Raw genomic sequence first — 20,396 nt, 5'->3', positions numbered from 1 at the left:
ACCCAGCCAGGGACCTTCCTGGGTGGGGCACCTGCACGATGGCTGCATCTCAGCTCCCTCCCATGGGGTTCACTCCATGCAAGGCAGGGGCGCACAACTCTGCCCGCCAGGTGGGAGAGCAGGTGACATCCTGGCCACCGTTCCCTGGACGCAGCTGCCCTAGTTATCCCCGTCCTCAGCCTGCATAGCTAGGCAGTCTGTTGGCTACGCTGCTGGCCTAGCAGGGAGCTGCCATAATGTGGGAGAGAAAGTCCCCCTTTCCTTCTTCCATAGAAAGGGAGAGAACAGCCTTCCTTCAGAAACCACACTTCAGCAAGGCCAGCTTCCTCCAGCCTTTGGTTGACTTGGGGCAAGGGAGATAATAATAATAATAATAATAATAATAATAATAATAATAATAATAATGGGTTCCGTACCCATTTTCCAGGCTCGCTCACTGACTCATTTAATCCTCACCACAAACTGTGATACCAGTACTATTGATATCTTCAATTTATTTTATTTTATTTTGAGACAGGGTCTCACTCTGTCACCCAGACTGGAGTGTAGTGGTGTGATCTCAGCTCACTGCAACCTCCACCTTCCAGGTTCAAGCGATTCTCCTGCCTCAGCCTCCCAAATAGCTGGGACTACAGGTGCCTGCCACCACGCCCAGCTAATTTTTTTTTTTTTTTTTTTAGGTAGAGACGGGGTTTTACCATGTTGTCCAGGCTGGTCTCAAACTCCTGAGCTAAAGGTACAAAGAACAGGACCCCCACCCCACCCCAAAACCCCGAACAGCCATGGCCACCTCTGCCCACCTAGGCCTCCCAAAGTGTTGAGATTACAGATGTGAGCCACTGTATCCGGGCCAATATCTTCATTTTAGAGATGAGTAAACTGAGGCAAAGGGAGGTGATGCGGCTTGCTCAAGATCACACAGGAAGTGCCAGGAGCTGGCTCTGCAGCTCATACCCTTACCCAGCTCTGAAGCAGCTCCCTGAGCCCTGTGGGGTGGAAGCAGGTGGCAGTTTTCCAAATGTAAGATGGGTGCGCTGAGCCCTTTCCCTCTCCTTCTGGGACAGCTAACTGCAGCCTTGCTGTCACGGCCGGGATGCAGAGGGGGGCAGCAGGAGCGTGTGACAGGGACACTTACTTCTTCCAGAAATGGGGCTGATGGCACCTCATGGAAAAGACCAGGTGGGGCCTGTAGCAGGAGGCACTTGGGTTGCTGGAGGAAGGGAGGGAAGGGATGGAACCTGGAGTGGGAGGAGAGAGGGGCAGAGTCCTGGGCAGGTGACAGCTTGTGCATAGCTTGGAGGCTGTGCTGAAGACGTGAGGTTTGTCTTAGGAGCAATGGAAAGTTGGAAGGATTTAAGCAGAGCTAGGTCAGATCCTAAAGACTGGACCCAAGGGGAAAAGTAGTTAGCATAGGGCCCTCGGCTGCTGGAAAGCAAACAGGGCTCTTTGAGCCCTGGCCTGGTTTGCCCTGGCCTGGTTTCCTGCACTCCATCCAACCTAATAGAGGTGGGTGGTCTTGGGGGAGGACTGAGGTGGACGGGTCTTACCCAGTGCTTTGAGGACCCTCCCTAAGGTGACTCAGAACATCTGTGCAGCAGCCTAAGGCCCAGCAAAGGAAGGGACTGCTGAGGCTTCCTGCCTTGCTCCCTCCCTCGGGGGCCTGCACGCAGCTCTCTGGAATCACACCCATCTGGGGAATACATCGAGCTATGGAAGATAACCCTGTAATGGGCAACTAATGTTCTGTGGACAGTTACACAGCGGCGCCACCGCAGACTCAGCAACAGAGGATGGAAGGCCACCCCTCCCACAGACGGGGCCTGCCCTGCCGCCCAGCTGCTCTATGTTGGGGCCTCCCAGGAAATGAGAAAGGAGTCCAGGCACCAGCCCTGCGGCATCCTGGAGGAGCCCGTCCTGGCCTGAACACAAAGACAGAGGCCAGAAAACCCTATGGTGCTCAGAGGGGGACCCTCGGAGGCCACAAACCCAGCTAGATGGCTGTAGCAGCCGGTGCACCTGTGTTAAAACCTGACTCTGCCCCCGCTCCTAACAGCTTCCACTTGCCGAGGGCTTTGCTGACTTCACCCAGTTAAACCTTTGGAACAGCCCCGTGGGGAAGGTGTTTTCCCCACTCTGTGATTGAAGAAACAGAAGCCCACCACGGTGGTCACACATCAGGACTGGGAATTCAAACTCTGCTCTGATTAATTCAAGGCTCTCAGCTCCTCGGCCAGGACAGAAGGCAAGCCACTCATGCTCTCTGAGCTCCTGTTACTCATTCGTAAAAGACCGACGACAGCTCCTGCTTTCCAGAGTTTGCGAGGAGTCCGTGCTGGCAGAAGGCCTGGCACAGGGCTGCAACGTGGCTGCATTTGATTGGGGTTCTCCAGGGAAACAGAGCCAATGGGATGTGCCTATCTAGGTCTAGAGAGAGATTTAGTTCAAGGGATTGGCTCACTCGATTGATGAGGGCAGCAAGTCCAAAATCTGCAGGGTGGGCTGGCAGGATGGAAAAGGGAGGAAGAGATGCAGTTGAGTCCAAAGGCCGTTGCTGGCAGAACTCCCTCTTTCTCGGGGGAGGTCAGGCTTTGTTCTGTGCAGACCTTCCACTGATTGGGCGAGGCCCACCACTCCATGGAGGCCCATCTGCTTTGCTCAGAGTCCATCACTGTCAATGTCATCTCATCCAAAAAACACCTGCACAGCAACATCCAGGGTAATGTTTGGCCAACGATTTGGGCACCGTGGCCCAGCCGAGTTGACAGCAAATTAGCCATCACAACAGTGAACACACACCTGTGGCGGCCGTTCTGAGCAGAGATGCTGCCGCTGCCAACAGCACCCACAGCTGGTGTTTGTGTGTTCATGGTTCATCCCTAGGGATGTGGGAACTCATGAGTGAAAATGTGGCACGCACACAGCTCTAAAGGGGACCCGTGGCACTGGATACCCCCAGGAGGTAAGCCAAGCTATGCCCAGATCCTGGGGCCAGAAGGACCACTTCACTGACCCAGTGTTGGGGGTGGGGACTGTAGAAGGAGGTGACCAGAACTGGGTTTAAATCCTGGCTCTTGGCTATGACCGTGGAGAGAACAGGGAACCTCCCTGAGACTCAGTCCGGCCTCCATGAAATGAGTATAGTGACTGCAGCTGCAGGGGGCCCCTGAAAGGAGGCAATACGCCAGCGGATGTAAAGCACCTAGGCTGGACCCAGCCCATGCACAGACGCCTTCCCTTCCCAATCTTACCGAAGAGAGGAGCACGTCCAAAGCAGAGGAGAAACTTAATTAGGATTGGAAAAATGTGAATTCCAAGGCTTATTAAATTCATGATATTTTTACTTACCATGTACCCAGAAATATATTTAGCAAAGCAATTTACACCATCACTGGCTGATGGATTGTGGTTTTCTAAGTTGGGTTTTAAGATGTAAATGGGCTCCAATCAGAGCACTGCTGGGAGGGAGAAAACCTTCCTCTCCACCGCCCTGGTCCTTGGGCTCCAGCCTCACCTGTGCAGCCTCCCAGGACGGACAGATGGCCCTGCGCTCCCACTCTCCACGGAGGCTCTGCTGGGGTGGGGCGGGGAGTAGAGACAATAGAATATCAATGATAACGACCATTTATCCAGCACTCACTATGTGCCAGATGCGGGAGCTTTACCTCTGCTACTCGACTCTCGCAGCACCCTTGTAAGATAAAGGGCCCTCGGGCACCTTACCAGCTGTGTGATCTTAGGCAAACCACTTGGCGCTCGCTCGCTCACTGTGTGTGTGTGTGTGTGTGTGTGTGTGTGTGTGTATGTGTGTGTGTGTCTGTCTGTCTGTCTCTTGCTTGCTCGCTCTTTCTCCCTACCTCAGTTTTCCTCATCTGCAAAGTGGAAATACTAATAACCTTCTATTGGAGAAGCCCAGTGGCTGGAAGTTAGTAAACACTCAGATTTAGAAATGGGTGAAAAGGAAAATTTCCTGCCCAAGGTCAACCAGCTAGTAAGTAGTGGAGTCAGGATTCCAAAGCAGGTGTCGGCGCTAAAGCTCTTGACTGTGAGTGGGGATAGACAGGCACACAGACACGCAGACGGGGCCTCTCTCATGTCCACGTGTAAGCATGGGAGGGGGTCAGTGAGGTGTGGCTAGACCTACCCCAGCAACCCACACACACTCCCAGGAAGCCCAGGCAGGGATCGCGCTTCTGGGACCCGCTGACACTTTCCAGATGAGGCAAGGTTTGCTCCACAAGGTTCCGGCTTCGCCAGGGCAGGCCAGCTACAAGAAGACGCCCAGCCCAGCGTCTTCCTTCTTGTCCGTCACTGTCCTCCCTCTGGAGTGCCCTTGCCTGAATCAAGGGCTTGCTGGAGCAGGACAAGCAGCTGGCCTTGAAATTTTATTTACTGAAATAATTTGCTTATAAGCCAGAGTTTTAATGCAAAGCCAAACATCGTCCTCGCTCCAATGAAATCATCACAATTTTCAAATTAATGGAGTTGACTGTACATGGAACATCTGACTGGGGAAGGCTGGTGAGCTCAGGGTCAGTAACCATTTCCCAGGAGGGAAGTGAAATGGGAATGCTGCTGTTGGGGCTGGGATATCTGGGTGGGAGGGACACTGGCTGTGGGTCCCCAAGCCCGCTGGGAAGAGTTGGGACCAGCCCTAGAGAATCCTCTGAGCGCTCCCCTTCCAGCGCCACGGGTGAACAGGCTGAGCTTCCATGCTGCTGCGATTGTGTATGGAATGCAAGCACCCATCCCTTCACTTGCTTCCAGGACTATGGAAACCTTACTTGTGCTTTGAGATGACACTTCCATCAGGAAGCCCTCCCAGATTTTCCCAGTTGAATTGCTTCCTCTACATGTGGACACTTCTGTAGCTCCTTAAGCCTGAAAACTGGAAGCTCCTAGAGGCCAGAGACCTTTGTCTTCTGCTATCTCAGACCTTCCCCGTATTCCCACCCAGTGCTCAGCATGTTTATAATATGTGGTGGCTTCTCCAGAAATGTTTGTTGATTTGAACTGAGACATATTCTGGTTGGGTATTTTTTCAATTATTTTAAGAAAAAAATATATATATAAACAATCTAAGTAGAATTAGAAAATACGTGGGCAGCAAGAATGCTCGTTAGGGGGTGCGGCATGGAGGGCAGAGAGCCCCTGGCCGGGCCTCCTCCTGACCTCCCCACCTGACCCCTGGGCACCTCCTATAGCCTGGTCACCACCACACATGCTTCAGAATTAGCCGCCAGCAGGATGGCGAGGCCCCAGGAACCATCCCTTAAAGGAGGTCAACCTGCTGCTCTGGAAGGTTCTCAGAGACCCCAGAAGAGGCTGCCCAAGGCCTGGGAAGGACCCCAAATTACACAGATCTAATGTTAGCGGCCTAAGTGGGGTATGAAGATATGGACTCTATTCTGGCATCTCTTAATATTAATAGTTGCTAGCAGGGGCCCTGGGACCAAGGGGGCAACAGAGGTGGGAGGTGGGAGGTGGGAGCCCACCCCACCCCACCCCACACCTGACTCATTGAGATGCTGCACAGTGGCCAAGGGACAACGTTCTGACCTTATTCCCCCCACAGGTGGGCCCAGTGCCAACCACAAGGGACTTTGGTGGACAAGTGCCCAACTCTCTTCGCTGGCCCCTCCGAGACCACCTTCTTCCAACACTCCTGGCAGGAAGTAGGGGACTCACTTTAGAACCCGGAGGACTCAGAGGTGCCCTAGGAATCTGACTCTTGAAGTCAACTGTGGAGTGTTTACCAGGCCACGCCCTGCCATCAGGACTGCATTCTCAACAGTGAAATTGGGCCATTACCCTCCCTTGATCTTGTGGTATTTGTCTGTAATGGGTGTGGGGCTCCTCCTCCCAGCAGCTGGGTCTCTCCCCTGCAGCTGGCCACAGGAGTGGCAGAGACCCTGGTGGAGTGACCGCAGCTTTGCAGGGGGCTAACTTTACTCCAGGCCCTGGGCACTGGGCTCTGGGCTTCCAGATGCCCCCAAAGATGAGCAGAGGCTATGGACACACATCAGACATCACCCAAGATGTGCACCCTCTCATTTCTGGGGGGTTGCAGGAACAGGAACCCCAAACAATGTGACTTACCTTTGCCTCACCCCATCCCAGGGTCAGCTGTCTTAGTGTCATTATTCCCTTCCAGAAAAGACATGAATATTCCTCTTAGCCTCTGCAGGCACTAAATAATAATAGTAATAATAATAATGATAACACAAAATAAAGAGCATTTAGGCTGGGTGTGGTGGCTCATGCCTGTAATCCCAGCACTTTGGAAGGCTGAGGTGGGGGTACCGCTTGAGCCCAGGAGGTTGAGGCTGCAATGGGCAATGACTGAACCACTAAACTCCAGCCTGGGCAGCAAAGCGAGACCCTGTCTCTCACACACACACACAAAGAACATTTAATATGGTTTTTATTTTCAAGCTATAAAGTTAATACATAGTGATTGTAGAATACCTGAAGCATGCAGAGTAGTATAAGGAACAATACTAAAATCGGCTTATCCACTGCTAGAGGTAAATACTGTTAATGTTTTGGTGTATTCTCCTTGAGACTTTTCGTGTGCGCGCGTGTGTGTGTGCGTGTGTGCACGTGCACGAACATCTATGTGTCTACATTATAAAGCACAGTTAGGATTATACTATATGCACTTTTGAGTCCTTCTCTTTTTAATTAACATGATATTATGAGCCTTTTCTCACCCAACAGAACAGCCTGTAAGGGCCCTCTTGCCTTTTCCACTTGCGTATTAGCCCTTCAGAGGGCAAGGTTCCGGCTGTCCACACCCCTGGCCAGGAGAAGGCCAACCCAGGAAGGAAAGAAAGACAACGGCATGCATTAACCCGGAGTCAACCGTTTATAAAGTCAAACATTTAAAAGGCAAAGAGATTCACAGTTAATCAAATAGTCGATTTGTCAGAGGGTCGAAGAAGATAAAGCCGTGGCTTCAATTTTAAGTTCTAACAAATGCAGCTACCTCCTGTGTCCTATTCAGTCATCCCACCTCTCTCAGAACTAGGACATCCTACAGTTTTGGCCATCACGGCCCCCGGCCAGCCTGCTCGCCCCTCCACGACAGGCCCTTTCACCCTTCACCCTGTTGATTCCTTCATCAGCATTCCCCACCGCACTTTCCGGAGCTTATGCCAAGAGAGCTTTCCTTTAGGAGTTTGGTGAAATGGGGACATGAAGCCTGCCTGGGGAGGGGTGTGTGTGTGTGTGTGTGTGTGTGTGTGTTTGTGTGTGTAGGGTATAGGTGGGCAGGGCTAAGAGACCGATGTAAAAGAAACAGCCCAAGATCAAGGGCTGGGGGCCAGCAGAAGCTTCTGTGGCACAGTCATGAATTCTAAATAAATGAAGCTCTCTAAGCATTTTTATTCTTCTTTTCATCAGTTCTCAACCAGGGGTGACAATGTCCCCCAGACGACATTTGGCAATGTCTGGAGACATTTTTGGTTGTCACAACTGGGGGTGGATGCTACTGGCATCTGGTGGGTACAGGCCAGGGATGCTGCTCTGGGATGCAGCATTCTACCGCTCACAGGTTGCCCCCCACCCCCACCACAGAGAATTGGTGGGCCCCAGGTGTCAGGAGTGCTGAGAATGAGGGACCCAGCATTCTCTTCTCTTCTTTGGTCTTTCTTGCCTGCTTGTAACATGCACTTAGACCCTTCCAGATCCACAGATGCAGATTGTCATGAATCCCAAAGACTAGTGTGGGGTGACTCAGTCTACCCCACTGGGGCCAAGAAAAATAAGTGGATGGAACCCGGGAGGGATGAGAACACAGGGTGTGGGTGCAGCTGTGAAAATTTCGTGCTCATGATTTCACACACTCTCTTAATGTTCTTAAGAGCCTTTGGGGAGTAACCTTGGGACCCGCAAACACTTTGCCCCCTTCTCAGGTTCGGCAAGGCAGGGTCTGCCTGTAAAGTAGTAGGACAGTGTCTGGGGAGCAAGTTGCACTTTGACAATTGTGTGAGCTGAAAAGAGGAGGAGACAGAGACATCCTGGGGACAGAGGTGGCAGGGTACCGTCTTTGAACGTTAAGGAGGTGTTTTCTCTTTGGAGCTCTGTCCACCACCCCAGACTCTTGAGACAAGTCATAGTTACAAAATGGCCACTTTGCATTTGTGGGCATCTCTTGGATGGATGTTGGGTTGACTTGAGGGTGTTCTGAGATGCTGTCCTGGTGGACCCACAGGTATGAAGCCCACCTCTCTGCATGGAGTACCACGGCCACCCATTGTCAATTGTCCAAGGTGGCAGTGTGACCTCAGACTGGACGCTGGAATACAGAGATGAGCCTCTGGCCTTCACCTCTTGGACCTTCCCTGGTTTGGACTCCTGACGGCAGGTTTGGACTCCTGATGGCAGATGCCAAGGTGATGCCACTACCTGGATCATGCTGGGAGGAAGATGGAAGAGGGCCCAAGAGCTTCAGAGAGCAAACCGTCACCTGCAAGCTGGGTCACCTGGCTCCGGCAGCCAGTTTTCTTTCCTTTGGGTTCCCCTGACACTGAGTACTGTTTTGACAAACTGTTCAGCAACCAAGTGTCCATGCATGACCTAGAGGGTTCAGGAGGGACAGCCAGCCTGAAGACTTTACCAATAGACCCAGCATGGAAGGAGGCTCTCAGAAGCTGGAGGGGAAGGAAGCCTGACTTCTCTCTGGACACACCATGCCTCCTCTATTGCCAGAGCATGAAGGGAAATGGTGGATCCTCTCCTAGTAATACTTGAAGTCTTTGTTATTTTGACTCTTAAAAATAGTCCATAGGCCGGGCGCGGTGGCTCACGCCTGTAATCCCAGAATTTTGAGAGGCCGAGGTGGGTGTATCATGAGGTCAGGAGATCGAGACCATCCTGGCTAACACGGTGAAACCCCGTCTCTACTAAAAATACAGCAAATTAGCTGGGCATAGCAGCAGTCACCTGTAGTCCCAGCTACTCGGGAGGCTGAGGCAGGAGAATGGCATGACCCCAGGAGGCGGAGCTTGCAGTGAGCTGAGATCGTGCCACTGCACTCCAGCCTGGGCGATAGAGCGAGACTCCATCTCAAAAAAAATAATAATAAAAATTAAAATTAAAAAATAAGAGTCCATGAGGACTGAAAATGGTAATGAGGTTACAGTGAAAGTGAAATTCCAGGACAGGCTAAAAGATCAAGAGAAAGAGACTGGAGGAGAAACCTCACCTCCTTTGCGGCTTTTCAGAAATGGCCTTTGGAAGAAGCAGCAACTCTGAGAATGAACTTGCTGGCCCCACCCAGCGATGGAGAGAACATCCCTTTCAGAGCAGAGATGCAGGATGGAATAGGTGAAGAGAGAAATACAGATTCCCTGAATATCCGTGTCCTCCCTCTTTTTTCAAGGACTCCAGTATCTCCTGGAAGCTCCTAGAAAAAGTCTGGCATTCGTGTGAACTTAATCAGCAGAGACTCATTTACATAATAAGCATTCTGTGAACACTTACCATATACAAAGCACTGTGTCCCACAGCTAGCATAAGGCCTGGCATACAGTAAGTATTTAATATTTGTTTAGGATTTTTTTCCTTTTTTAGATGGAGTCTCGCTCTGTAGCCCAGACTGGAGTACAGTGGCATGATCTCAGCTCACTACAACCTCTGCCTCCTGGGTTCAAGTGATTCTCCTGCCTCAGCCTCCCTAGTAGCTGGGATTATAGGCATGCGCCACCACGCCTGGCTAATTTTTATATTTTTAGTAGAGACGGGGTTTCGTCATGTTGGCCAGGCTGGTCTCAAACTCCTGACCTCAGGTGATCCGCCCGCCTCAGCCTCCCAAAGTGCTGGGATGAGCCACCGTGCCTGGCGTGTTTGGGAGATCTAAGGGTGACTGAGAGACTATCCCTGCAGCCAAGGATTTTATAAGCCAGACGTGCCGGGGAGTAATTCAAGGTGGAATGAAGTAAGTACATTTCCTGGTGTTTCTTTGGTCTCAGCTGCTCATCTGAAAGTGAAGCAGAGCTCCCTGGGGACCAGAGAGTATAGAAAATTTCTTTCTTGAGTGGACCCTAAGAATGAATGGGGAGATTTCCCCAAAATAAACCAGCTCACCCTTCCTTTTTCCCTTCCACGGAGCTGAGTCTAGGGAGCAACAGCAGCGCCATCTTTCTTTTTCGGAGGCAGAAGCTGTGCACTCTATCAGCAGCGGGACAGACTTGGGCTTTGGACCCAACAGATCTGGAGACCACCCACTAGATGAGGGAAGCTTGGGTACTGAGCCTTGGTTCCCTCTTCTGTAAAGGGAGCTAATTTTGTCTTCCTGCAGGGGGTGGATGTGAGAATTGTGAACGCAAAGTGGTGGGCACACTGCAATGGGTGTTCAGCCGTCTGAGTCTTCGTCCTGTGACGAGTGTGCACATAATAGCATCGCATGTGTTAAAGCTCTCTGAGCACAGGGCCCTTGTATCACTGATTTCCCCGCATCACCTTAGTGTACAGTGCAACGTTCGCCCATGGTAGGTGCTAAATAAATGTTGTTGTTGTCGTTGTTGTTGTTGTTGTTTTTTAGACAGAGCCTTGCTCTGTCGCCCAGGCTGGAGTGTAGCGGCACAATCTCGGCTCACTGCAACCTCCGCCTCTCGGGTTCAAGCAATTCTCCTGCCTCAGCCTCCCAAGTAGCTGGGACTACAGACACCCACCACCATGCTCGGCTAATTTTTGGTATTTTTAGTAGAGACGAGGTTTCACCATGTTGGCCAGGCTGGTTTTGAACCCCTGACCTCGTGATCCACCCGCCTCAGCCTCCCAAGTAGCTGTGATTACAGGCACCCACCACCACACCCGGCTAATTTTTGTATTTTTAGGAGAGATGAGGTTTCACCATGTTGGCCAGGCTGGTCTTGAACTCCTGACCTCATGATCCACCCACCTCAGCCTCCCAAAGTGCTGGGATTATAGGCATGAGCCATCACGCCTGGCCATAAATGTCTTTTAATGGGATATTTAAAAGCATATGCATGTTGTTATGATATATATCTTCAGAAACAAAAATCGGGACATGTCTGACTAGGACAAGGACACCCAAGGCAGGCACAGATGAAGCACTTTAAGTAAGGCCAGTCCTCAGAGGTCTGGCTCCAAGACGAACACTGACAAGGCCGTGTGTCTTGCTCCCCCCTCACTCCCAGCAGCCCTATTTTTCAGGGGGAGAAGGATGAGGCCCAGAGAGAAATTAAGATGACTTGAGCCAGGTCACAAGAAATATGATATTCCAAGAATTACTAGTTCCCAGCTTCATCCTTCAATATCTCTCTTTCTCTTCATTTTGAAAAGCATAAGTTTAGGTAGGAAAAATCTACCTAAGAGGCAAGAAAATTTCCCATGATGTTCAGCTTGTTCAGGTGACACACCAGGAGATGGGGTGAGGGCAGAGGGACGATTTTGTCTCCAAAGCAGGGGTCAGCAAATGTTTTCTGTAAAGGACCAGATGGCAAATTGTACAGGCTCTGCAGGCCCACCATCTTTGTCACAGCTTCTCAGCTGTGCTGTGGTAATGCCAAAGCAGCCCTCAACAATATGTACATGAATGAGCGTGGCTGTGTTCCAATAAAACTTTATTTATGGACACTGAAATATGAATTTGATATCATTTTCACATGTCAAAGAATAATATTCTCTTGATGGCTTTTCAACCATTTGAAAAAGTAAAAAAAATAAATTATTCTTATCACGCAGGCTATAAAAACAAGATGGCGGGCTGGCTTTGGCTGGTGGGCTGTGTTTGCTGACCCTGGCTCCAAGCACCTGTGAGATGGTCACCGGATGGCATGCATCCTCTTACTCCACATTCTCATCTTCCTCTTGGAAAAACCTTCTGGCCACGGGGAGATGCCTGCTCCCTCAGACAAAAGGCTTAGAGGTACAAACAAGGTACTGCTTTCTCTACGAGGCTTCTAGATCGGCTTGCCACCCGAGAATGTGAATACCCACATTTTTAGCTTCTAATGGGGGTGGACAGCCAGAAATCAAACTAGAAATGTGTGTTCTAAGCCATCTAACCCCCAGATGCCAGCATTTGGCTCCTCCAGCTTGAGCTAAGAAGTTGTATGAAAGCAGCCAGGCATGGTGGCTCACGCCTGTAATCCCAGCACTTTGAGAGGCTGAGGTGGGTGGATCACCTGAGCTCAGGAGTTCGAGACCAGCCTGGTCAACATGGCAAAACCCCATCTCTACTAAAAATACAAAAATTAGCCAGGTGTGGTGATGGTCACCTGTAATCCCAGCTACTCAGGAGACTGAGGCAGAGGAATCACTTGAACCTGGGAGGCAAAAGTTGCAGTGAGCTGAGATCATGCCACTGAACTCCAGCCTGGGTGATAGAGTAAGACTGTGTCTCAAAAAAACAAAACAAAACAAAAAACAAAAACAAAAAAAAAGAAGTGAGAAAACAAATAATCCATGCCTCGACCCTCTTTGCAGAGAGTCCAGGACACTGGATGTTGGCGGCCTCACTGCTAGACATAGTCACAGAGTGCCTGGTGCACTGCTTAGAATTTGTCCTTTGTAAATTTAACTCGGGGAAGCACAGAAAGTTTGCCCTTCATATTGTGGCATAAATAATCGAGGAGCAGGTACCCCAGGAATGAAGACAGAGGAAGTTCTCAGTCCATAGTGGAGTGCACAAGAATGATAGGGAAGCCCAAGGTTTGTAAAAACCATAAATATCTCAACGGTATACAAGGGCAGCCTGGAGAGCATCATTATCTGCTCCCCTGACTGTTTTAATATGCTGGGTAGAGAAGCCTGAGAAATCACCAGAGGCTGCAGGGCTTGGAGAAGATTTGGCTGGAGCTAAAAGAAGGCAGCCCATGGGAAGGACAACTTTAGAATAACCTGAAAATACACAGACACGTGCCTGCAGACAGACACTTTCATTCATTCATCCAATATTTATTTCCTGCTTATGTTGTTCCAAGCACTGGACTAGATGCAGAAAGAATCAAGTTGAAGAAGACTCAGCCCCTGCCCACACGGAGCCTGGGAGCAGAGGAAGGCTGGAAGATACCGATTGGAAAGGTATCTCAGGAGCATGAATTATTGCCAGGGCACGGGTGATCCAGGGGTGCACCCCACAGAGCACCTGCCCCCTTGTGGAAGCCCAGATACCTGCAGCCTGAGCGCTGAGAACCTGACCAGCACCTGCAGAGACTGCGGAATGATCCTCAGTGGGTCCTCCTGAGTCGTCCTACCTCCACCTCAAGCCCCTAGCAGAGAGGATCCCGGCCAGCCCTGAGCCAGTACAATGAAGGAGACAGCTGAACTTAATCTACTGAGGCTCTACTCCTCTTCCTGCTTGGAAAATCTCCATCCAGCCCGCTCAGCAGAGGGAGCTGCCCCAGGAAGAGAAGAGTGGTGGGCCGAGGGGCCGGGTGGAGAGAGTACAGAGGGAGGAAGCTAAGTAAACACCCAGCCTCTGTGCTCCCCCGTGCTGCCTCCGCCTGGTCAGCACCCTGTCGCTGGCATTGATGGTTTCATTTTTCTGGGGAGAAAAAGAACAAACGCGGAAGATAATTGTAGTGGACGGCCGATAAGTAACGTTTGGTCTCTTTTTTACAACCATTCCCTAGGGCCATATTATGATAATTTTTCTTCTATAACTGGCAAATTGTATAACGAGTCAGATGATAAACCAGCAAGCAAGGCAGAAATTTGCATTTTAATACAACTGCTGGTATCACTCCCCCCACCCCCCATCCCGGGGAGATCAGGGCCTCTCTGATCCTAGGTCACCTGGCACCCTGCCCTCCTGTTCCCTTCTTTAACTCTGAGTGGGTGAGCCTGGAGCACTCAATAAATGTAGCATTTTCAATGAAAGCATAATATCTGTTTTCTCCAGATATTATGTAGCATAGAGATTACGATTCAGGGCCCTGGAATCTGCCAGCTAAGCCCTACCCCAGCTCCGACACTGACTGAATGGCTATTCTTAGTCAGGATCCTGAACTATGCCTCAGTTTCCTTTTCTGCAAAACGAGCATCATTCTACTCTCTACACTAGGGGTTTTTCTGTGGATGCCTGGTGTGCAGCAAATGCTCAATAAATATTATTAGTAATCGTGTCATGATGGTCTGTATGGAAAAAACTTAAGCTGCTTTTCCTCTCTCCTCCTATCACAATCAACACAGAAGATTTCTGTGCCCAGACATGTGGGTTTTTTCCCCACATGCCAAGCAAGTCATCAATTCTTCAGGGAACATCAGCTAGGTATCCTCCCACCCCAATTCAATCCCAACACCACCTACCTGGAAATAGCGTCAGATCACAGGTTGGGGGCTCGGTCCCACAAGAGTGACCCCCACATTTCCAGTGCCTATCACAAGCCCCAGTTTGTTTCACCTGGGCTTCTGACCTGCTGGCTGTAAACTTGGGTTCCCACAATCCTCTTCTAGGGTTCGATTAATCTGCTAGAGCAGCTCACAGAACTCAGGGAAACACCACATTCACCGCTATATTCTAAAGGATAGATGAAGGATAGAGATGAAGAGATGCACAGGTGGAGATATGGGGGAAGGAGTGTGGAGTTTCCATACCTTCCTTGGGTAGACACCCTCCTGAAACCTCCATATGCTCAGCTATCCAGAAGCTCCCCAAACTCTGTCCTCTTTGGCCCTCTATGGAGACTTCATTGGATAGGCATGATTGACAACCATATAGACAACCATATGTGACTAAACAAAAAGGGTTTGATCTCAATACTAACAGACTGAGGAGGAAAACCCAGCCAGGCCTGTCTGTTCAGATTCTTCTTGGCCTCTCTGTGCAGCCTTCCTTCCTCCAGGGTGTAGGGCAGGACCTCTTCTGAAATGGGGGCCCCTATTGACTTATAATCAGACAAGGAAGGTCAGAGAATTTCTTTATGGCTGGCCCCAAGACAGAAAGCTGGGGAAGACTGGAGTCCTGCCTTGGCCAGGTAAAAGGAGGGCAGGAGAAGTTCAGAGAGACAGATTCTGTTTTTCGAGGCCTAAAGCCCCCCAACAGTATAATAAGGACTATGGGAGTCATGAGCCAGGAACCATGGACAAAAACCAACATAGCATAGATGATATTCTAATATCACAGGTGCTGATGATGATGATGGGTCCAGGTCCATAGGGCAGTGGTTCCCAGTCAAGGCCGTGTTATCAAGCCAGCCTCTGTCCCTCACCTGTGCTCTTGTACACACCCCCCCCCCCCCGCCCCCGCCACCACCACCTTCAGGGCCTTAGCACTGCCTTTATATTCAGAGCCTGGGAGTCCTGGAAAGTTCAGAGCACACAAGGTTAAGGGTACACAAAAAGCCAGGTCATGGGTTATGGAAGATCACACAGATGTGTACACATCACCACCAGCCAGCCCCCAGGGCCCAGAACTGTTCTGGTCACCCCCTGGGCAAGTCCAGTTTTAGAAATTCTAGAATCTTCCAGACAAATGAAGTGGTAGAAAGAGCACTGGCCTTGGAGTCACAGGCTTGACCTTGAAGCCCTGCACCATCACTTCTGTCTGCTCAGCTTTGGAAAAGTGAGTCCATTTCCCATCTATACAAGGAGTAACAACATCTATGCTTCTGAGGACTGAAAGGGTTAACAGAAGCCCACGCCTGGCACACAACACCAGTTAAATCCACCAATTAGCTGCCTCGGAAAGGAAGGCGCTAACAACCTTGGCCAACTTTTCAGTATGGTGGTTACATTTGGCAGGGACTGCCCATCCTTTCATGCCCAAGAGAAGCTAAGTGGTATCCAGAAAATCCTGCCAAAAACAAGTCTTGATTATTATTTTAGCTCCAGGAGTGAAGACTTTGGGGACTTGGCATGCCCTATTGTTTGAATTTATAGACAGGGGCCCCTCCAGTCGCCAGCCAGAGGGAGGAAAAGGTTGCTATCACAATGGATTTTTTGGAGAGTTGTTTTTAGAATTTCCTACAACCCCTTGAGACCATCAGAAGTTCCAAACCAGGGCTGGGAATTAAGTTTGTTTCTGCAGTGTGATGAGGCTTCTGTCCACCTCACTAGGGTATAGGGGGTAGGAGCTGCTTTTTCTACACAAAATGAACCACAGACCATGATGAGGACTTTGGTGGTGGTGCCACAACTGAGATCATTCATTCATTCAACAAACACGTATTGACTTCAGTTTATGTTCCAAGCCTGATCTAAGTGCTTAGGATATATAAGAAAACAAAACAGACAATACTTCCCACCTTCATGGGGCTTACTGTGTTCTAGTGTGGAGACACACACACACACACACACACACACGCACAAGGACAAGAAGTAGGTGAATTGTATGTTGGAAGGCAGAGTGCTAGGATAAAATAGAGCAGAATGAGGAAGCACACTGAATATTCTTTTTCTTTTTTTTTGTTATTTTTAAGAAATGGAATCTTTCTCTGTTGCCCAGGCTGGAGTGCAGTGGCATGATCACAGCTCACTGCAGCTCACTAGGCTCAAGCAACCCTCCCACCTCAGCCTCCTGGGTAGCTGGGATCACAGGCATAGGAATGAGGAACCAAACCTGGCTTGAATTTTCAGGAGGGAGTGTGGATAGAGTGGATTGTTGTCCCCAGTTTTCCACACCCTCCTGGTAACAGAATCTAATATCCTGGCTCTTGGTGGGTGACTTAGCAGTGCCCCTCCCACCCAGAGGAGGTGTAATACCTTTTCCACCCCATGATGCTGGGCTTCGTTCGCCATGTGATTTGCTTGGGCCAACGGGATGTCAACTGCTCTGATGCATCAGAGGCTTCACGTGTGCTTGTGAGCCTTGGTTTGGCCTCCTGTGCCTCTGTCAGTGCTATGTGAAGAGCATGCCCAGGTGCATGAAGCCTGCAGTCAGCCTGGCTCAGCCCCACCCAGCCTGCTCAGCCCAATCGCAGCCAATCTGTCAACCACTAACATGAAATAAAATATGACTTAAGACTTCTGTACTGGTTTTCTATTGATACCATAACAAATTACCACAAACCTAGCCACTTAAAACAACACAAATCTATGATCCCAACAGCTCTGTGAGTCAGAAGTCCAGTTTGGCTCCAGGCTTCAGAAGGACAAAATCAAGGTGTCTGCTGGTTGGGCTTTTACTGGGAGGCTGTGGGAAGAATTTTCTTTCAAGCTCATTCAGATCATTGGCTAAATTCAGTTCTTTGTGGATGCAGAACTAAGATTCCCATTTTTTTACTTGCTGATGGCTGGGAGCTGCTCTCAGCATCCAGAGGCCTCTCTCTCTGGTTCTGACATCTCAGAGGCAGCAATGGCACATTGAAGCCTTCTCATACTTGGAATCTCTCCCTTCTTCTGCTTTTCCATCTGCTATCAAGGGCTTGTTTGATTACACAGGGTCCACCTAGATAGCCCAAGTGTATTAGTCCATTCTCACGCTGCTATAAGAACATAACTGAGACTGAGTAATTTATAAAGGAAAGAGGTTTAATGGGCTCACAGTTCCACATGGCTGGGGAGGCCTCACAATCATGGCAGAAGGCGAAGGAGGAGCAAAGGTTTGTCTTACATGGTGGCGGGCAAGAGAGCATGTGCAGGGGAACCGTCCTTTATAAAACCATCAGGTCTCATGAGACTTATTCACTATCACGAGAACAGCATGGGAAAAACCCATCCCCATGATTCAATTACCCACCGCCAGGTCCCTCCCATGACATGTGGGGGTTACGTTAACCTTGCTCAGACATTAGTGTTTTGACAAAAAGGATGGGAATGTTGGAAACATTTTTAGGGTTCTGTCTACCGCAACCTATAATGTAGGGTTCCTGGGACTGTTTGTTACACAGTGCTAGCACTACAGAAACCTGGCTCTCACGATGTCCAAGATAGGTCTCACTGAGAAGTAACACCTCAGCAAGAGCCTTCTCCGAGCTTTCTTTTTCCTTCCTACTGGATTGAACCTACTTCAACCCAGCTTGAGCCATGTCTATGACAACAGTACCTAGGGGAAGGCAGGACAACAGTACCTAGGGGAAGGCAGGACAACAGTACCTAGGGGAAGGCAGAACAACAGAGCAGAGCAAACTGTTCTCCCATGTCCATGAAGAGCAGAGAGGCCCCAGCAATCCAAACCACTCACCCCTCAAGTATTGGGTAAGAGAGAAAGGCACTTTGTTATTTAAACCACTGCGTTATTGCTTAAACAATTGTATTATAGCAGCTTAGTCTTTTATCAATACTAATACAATATCTAATACAAGAACTATACTACAAGGCAAATAAACCAATGGACATGAGCCACCTTGGGGGAAGCAGCAGCATGTTTTACCGGGTAAATCTCAAAAGGTTGCTTGCGAGGGGTGTATGGCCTTAACCTCTAAAGTTCACAAGTACAATAGACACTCGTATATGAAACAATGTGCAGAGGACGGACAAACTGAGTGACTAAGAGTGAAAATAAATGATTCTTATTAAAGACATGCAAAACAAAGAAGAAGGGCAGGCCTAAGAGGGTCAAGAGGTAAGGTTAGGGGAGGTACCAGGAGAACCAAGAAGCCTTCACAGTAGGATCCGCATCACTGGCTGTGGCTGGACTAGATGGGGGATCAGCTTAGACTGAGGAGTTGTTAATCCATGACGGAGAGGCTGGGAGGTAGAAAGTGACATCCAGCTGAGTCCTGTCTGTGCCTGTAGCCCCTCAGCACCTAACAACACCACACTGTAAGTGCCCAGGAAACAGCTGTAAATGGACAACTCAGAAGAATGAATCTCTCTCCTCCACCTTCCCTAGACCAGGAGATGCCCCCGACTTCAATAGCAAAGCAGAGATGAACGACCTCACGATGACAAACATACCAGAATGTCATGAGGTAGAGTTTCTGTTCATTCAATCAGCATTTGCAGGGCTGGGTGCAGTGTGGCCATAAAGGCGGATGAGCTATGACTCCTGTCGTTAAGAAGCTTGCCAACTTGGAGATGATATAAGATATGCAGGTAGGAAACTAGGATAAAAAGGAGAAATTGATGTGCACCCTGACAAAGTGTAGAGAAAGCGTTCCGAGAATTCCAAGGAGAAGGCGTGCTTCCTGCTTGGGAGGGTGGGAGGGGCAGGAGAGGAGGCCGAAGGCATGAAGGCAACACCAAATGAAGGCTAAAGGCGTTTGAGCTGAACCTTGAAAAGGATCAAGGCTGGAGGCATCCTGGCAGCATGCCTGTGTGAGCAGGCTGGGGAGGAGGAGGGTGCTGGGTATGGCTGAGATGAAGGCAGGTGTGGGGACTGACTTAGGCTGGAGCCTGATCTGGTTCCATAGGTTTACACCACCACTGCCGTTCCCTCTTTCTACACTGAAGGGAAAACAATAGATGTTTAAGTGTTCAAAGGTGAGGACTGGGAGGCCCTCTCCATTGTTCCTTATTCTGAGAGCCTTAGAAGCCCTAGCTTTTGTGGCTGGAAGGGATGTTCAAGACAGTTGCCTCTACCTGAGGCTGGAACCCCTCCTGCTCCAGCACCTATGGTTTCCTCCCCTGCAGCCCAGCAGCACAGTCCTGCAGGGGCAGGTGGGGCATCCCTCCCATGGCCACAAACCCACCCACCCTCTGAAGCCCAGCCCAAGGGATGACTTCCTGTTCACACACACACCTGCACACTCTCTGGGGACCAACTGGAGGGAGGGAGAAGATGCTGAACCCGAGCAGCACCTTTTGCTGGGCGGGGAGCCCTCCCCGCTCCCTTTCCTATCAGTGTATCCTCCAGTGTGCCCAGAACAGCCCCTTTCCGGTTCACCTCCCCTCCCACCCTTCCTTTCTAAGCAGGGAGAGAAGTGGCTGTGGGCTAGAAAAATGCGCCCAAACCTTCCAGGACCAAACTTCTGGGGAACAGTGATTCCAATGGGAGGCCAGAGCTGGCAGCTCTGGAACTGGCAGCAGCGCTTAGGGAGCAGGATGGGGGGAAACTCACATTTCTAGAGAAGTGGAAAGCTGGGGAGGAAAGGCCAAAGCCGCCCTGAGCCAGGTACATCCGCATCCACACACTTCTCTCAAACTCTCTCGTCAAAATGAGACAAACAATTCTTCCAGAAACCCAGCCCAAGAGATGTTCATAGCAGATCCTACTGAAAAGTGGGGATGGTGGGGGCAGACACTAAATAATTGAAATTCTTGAGAGCTGTGTGGAGAGGCACGATATTCTTTGCTGCATGTAGAAAGGTTAATAAACACGGGTGACACAGGGCAGTGGCTGGGGACTCGCGGTGAGCAGAAACACTTCCCAGAAGGAAGCTCATGCCTGGGTTTATGCCCAGGGCTGGTGCGTCTCGCAGGCTCAGCTCCTCCTGCTCCTGCCGTTGGTCTGTTAGTCCCAGAAGACACCTCTGAGGCACCCAGGGGCGGAGACAGACATGCAAGACTTTCTAAATCAGAAGGCTGGGCAATGTCCCGCCCAAACG

This window comes from Gorilla gorilla, chromosome 4, assembly GCF_029281585.2.
Source record: "Gorilla gorilla gorilla isolate KB3781 chromosome 4, NHGRI_mGorGor1-v2.1_pri, whole genome shotgun sequence".
Lineage (NCBI taxonomy): Eukaryota > Metazoa > Chordata > Mammalia > Primates > Hominidae > Gorilla > Gorilla gorilla.
This window is presented reverse-complemented; position numbering follows the sequence as displayed.